The sequence below is a fragment of the Echinops telfairi genome, unplaced genomic scaffold, assembly GCF_000313985.2.
Source record: "Echinops telfairi isolate 266 unplaced genomic scaffold, ASM31398v2 ScPeMD7_7472;HRSCAF=8510, whole genome shotgun sequence".
In the NCBI taxonomy this organism is placed as follows: domain Eukaryota; kingdom Metazoa; phylum Chordata; class Mammalia; order Afrosoricida; family Tenrecidae; genus Echinops; species Echinops telfairi.
In genome coordinates this window covers 8,210,755-8,215,103 of record NW_022111376.1, presented here as the reverse complement: position 1 = coordinate 8,215,103, position 4,349 = coordinate 8,210,755, and the positions used below count along the sequence as shown (strand labels likewise).

General features: G+C 39.3%; 1 non-coding gene across 1 annotated transcript; it reads right to left on the bottom strand.

Moving 5' to 3' along the window:
• Positions 1-722: 722 nt before the first annotated feature.
• LOC115873979 lies at positions 723-842 on the bottom strand. Its single transcript, XR_004048735.1, has one exon. It is a non-coding gene; the product is annotated as a small nucleolar RNA SNORA61 (small nucleolar RNA).
• Positions 843-4,349: the final 3,507 nt, after the last annotated feature.

The following is a 4,349-nucleotide window of genomic DNA, read 5'->3' as shown; positions in this document are numbered from 1 at the left end:
GTAATGTGTCAAAGCTTAAGGAACTAGAAGATCAAAATCAGGACTTGGCTCCTGGGGGAGGTCCTTCTTTGATGCTTTATGCTGTAAACACCTGCTAGCACTCATTTTTAATCCTGGCCTATAGCTATATCCACTCTACGTATCTGAATTTATAGATTTTCTTCCCTCTATAACTTTTATAACCCTGAATTGATTAAGTTAAAAACCAAGGCACACTTGCATGACTTAGACACCATAACTTTACACAATCCATTTCAACAGTACACCACTTCTGTGCTGCCTTGTCCTTCCCCATACAATTTTGCTACGAGGATTATGCTGATAAATTAACAGGAACATGTATAATACGTTGGAAAGTAGGTGTGGCTAGCAAAAATTATAACAGTAATAGTAATGTGATAGTTATTTGCATGAATATTGAATGAAAGAACAAAGAAACCCCTACTCATAAGACTCAAGATGTCAATACATATTTAGGGACAGATGGGCAAAATTCAAGTCCCAAAAGGTAGTCCAAAAATTATTAGATTTTGAAAGAAGAGTAAAATTCTTACAAAAATTTTAAAGTAGTAACTTGTACTATAACAGAATCAAAAATCTTGTCTGATAGAAAAAAACAATTAGTTATAATAAAAACAATTACAACAAACTAATAATATTTATAAATGCCACACTAAAATGGTTGCTATCAGAAAAAATACATACTTATATATACAAACATATTATGTTTGAAATGAACTTTTAAGTCATTCAAGACTCCAAGTCCACTTCAATTTTACTTTTCCTCCTTTTATCGCCACTCAGACCAATATTTAGATCAGAGGGACAAGAATCTGGAGGGTAGGAATTTTTTTTAAATAAGTCAAAATGATAAGAACACACACAGGCAAAAACAATATGATCTCAGCAGACACTGCAAATATGATGAATGGGTGGAAAATAAGTATGTGAAAAAGATGTTCAACATATTTACTCAATGAGTAAATGCCAATTAAAACAAGAAAAAGGTAATACTACATGTGAAATGAACTCGTTCAGAAATGCACAACGAATTCTGTAATCATTAGAAAGTTGCAGTCTCATCAAAGACCCGGAACAAAAAATTTTATCAATGTGAATGAAGGGGGGCATAGAGTAGAGCCCCAAAGCCCATCTGTAGATAATTGGACATCCCCTTACAGAAGGGTCACGAGGAAGAGAAGAGCCTGTCTGAGTGCAGTATAGCACTGATGAAACATATCACTTTACTTGAGTTCTTTAATGCTTCCTACCCCCCAATGTCATGACCTCAACATGCACACTGCTACAGATAAGAGCCCACAACACAGGGAATCCAGGATAGATAAAACCCTCAGGACCAACAATGAGAATAGAGATACCAGAAGGATAAGGGGAAGGTGGAGAGAGAAAAGGGGAACTGATCACAATGGTCAGCATAAAACCCCCTTGCAGGAGGACAAACAACAAAAAAGTGGGCGAAGGGCGACAGGGGACTATGTAAGTTATGAAAATAATAATCTATAACTTATCAAGGGTTCATGAGGGAGGACGGGTGGGGGAGGGAGGGGGAAATGAGGAACTGATATCAAGGTCTCAAGTAAAAAGAAAATGCCTTGAAAATGATGATGGCAACATATACGGATGAGTTTGACACAATGATGAATATATGAATTGTTGTAAGAGATGTACTATTCCTCAATAAAAGTATTTAATAAAAACAGACAATTTAAAAATAAATTAAGTTGCAGCCTCTCCATATCCACTCCAGCATTGGTTATTGGCTGTTGTTCTTTTTTTATGTTTTAACTCTTCTACCACTACCTGGGTGAGGTGGCATCCCGTTGTTGGTAGAATTTACATGTCTCTTAAGGCTATTGTATATTCCCTCATTAGAAGTTTGGCAACCTGAATGTCATCTTTAGCGAATTTCCTTTTCATGTCCATAGCCTCTTATTAATTGGATTTTGTATGTGCATTTTCTTCTTTTTTCTTATTAAGGTGTTGCGCTTGGATGATCTGGTATATCATTATCAAATAGTTCCCATTCTGAGGGTTCTCTTTTTAATAGTTTTGTGAAATCTTTTCATGTACATAAATGTCATGTTGCTGGGGGGCCACAAACTTTGTCTTCTGTAGTGTGGACGTTTTTCTTTATGCTCCATACTGTGTTCATGCCTTGTATTAAAGGCTGACATTGGGAAGTTTAATGAGTTTGTTTTTACTTTTTGTGTTCCTTAAAGATGTTACATACTCCTTGATTTTGAAACCTTAAGTGAGGACACAATTCATATTCCCTGCAATGTATTTTATTTTACTTAGTAGTCCCTGGAAATGCTAATAGTTAAACACTCACTGTTTACCTGAAGAATGATCTTTCAAACCCACCTGGAAATAATGCAGGAAAGAACACCTCTCTGTCTGCATCCATTACAACTTGAGTCAAGGATATTTTATGGAGCTCAATTTTCCTGGGGGTAACACATGAAGTTATGATGACATGAAATAAATTTGATGACAGGGGGTACGGGTTTGGTTTTCAGTTCACTCTGCCTTACTGAGTCGGGAACTCTTTATAAGAGTAGAAACCCCCCTTTAATCTCATATAGTGGCTAATGGTTTGAACTGGGGATGTGAGAGCTAGCCGACCAACTGAAAACCACTAGGTAACCAAAGAACCTGATGCGATATATTTTTGGGGGGGTTTGGAATGGTGAATGTTACTTTGAAATGGCAGTCTCTCTTCTTTTTACTGGGTGGGCTCAAACCAAACCTCTGGTTAACAGCCATGTGCTTAACTGTTATCATCAGGTGTCCTTACAGATGGATTACACAACGTTTTTACTCCCTATAATAGCTCTGGCAGAAGAAAGGATGAGCCTAAATGTTAAATTAAAGAAAGCATAACATTTTCTCCTTTGTTTAAACAAAGTCTGAAAGATAAATACTCATGTCATTTGATCTGTTGTCCATCGCAGATCCAACGCTCATCTGTGAGACCACCGCAGACGTTATTGATGTTGTACATGACTCTACTCAGAAAAGCGCTTGTCATATACCAGATATAAGACATGTGCGATTCTGATTAAGCCACCATACACAGACTGATGGGAAGTACTGAAAGTGTCCAATTTCCACAGCATGTTTCATGGGAAGCTCCTCCCACATGTATCCAAAATGATCGAGAGGATCTAGGAAATGCTTACCTTTTTTGGTCAAGTGTTCTAAACTCTGGTCCCTTCTTGTCCATTTACCCTTCTAAATAAATAAGAAACGAACGAATAAAACCGCAAACGGAAACTCACTGCCCAAGACTGGATGGCAACTCACATTGACACTGAGGGATCGAGTCGAACTGTCCCTGTGAGTTTCTGAGATTGTCTTTCTCCTGGGCATGAGACCACATCATAAGCTTTATGAAACCAGGGCTTCTTAACAAATGCATGAATCAACCCACAAAAACAGTTCCTCGATCAATATGCATTCCGAATTCTCAGAGAAGCAGAGTGAAGTCAACTTGAGGGCATGCATGTGAAGGCTTTCCTAAGGGATCCCATGATCTCGGTTTTACCTCATAGAAGACTAATAAAAGACCCTGTGAATGTCTCTCAACTCTTTACACAACACCAACGTGCTGACGGCCACACCCGTATTAGGGTCCCCACCCAAGTCATACCTGTTGTGTATTACATCACTCAAGGAAGTGCCACTCATATCACTATATACAGGAGTGGCACTTCCTGAATTGGGGGCACTGCACACATCAGGGCTGGTGGTGATAAGCCTCCCCAAACACACCACCCACCAACACACCATTTCAGTCTGAGCACAACACTATCCTCCATGTGACACCAGCATGATAAACACAAGGGACCTGGACAACCACCACTCCCCTCCCTTCTGACCCCGTCTGACTGGACATCCCCATTGGCATTAGCTCGACACGCATCAAAACAGACATGGAAGAAGCCTTCCCCAATTCATGTCTTTCTCTGGAAATTAAAATATTTGCTGGCATTTCTTTTTGAGACTGGACAGAGTATGGTTGGTGCATGAAACAGGCACTTCCATCCCTTTAAAGTCAGTTGTGAAGTACAAAAACTTAGAGGGCAGGAAGAAGTTTGGAAGATCCTGTGAAAATGAACTACGATTGGTAGCCAGGAGGCGTGCATGATGGCAGAGGTGATTGAGGGACCCATAGGCACTCAGAAGAAAAGTCTGGCACAGGGGATCTGAAACGCCACACCTTGGAAAATGCAACAAACCAGTTATATAGGGCTGTGACTCAGTCAACTCAATGAACTTTGTTTGTTTGTTTGTTTAGTTCGCTGAGTGGTTGATGTGGGGTTTGG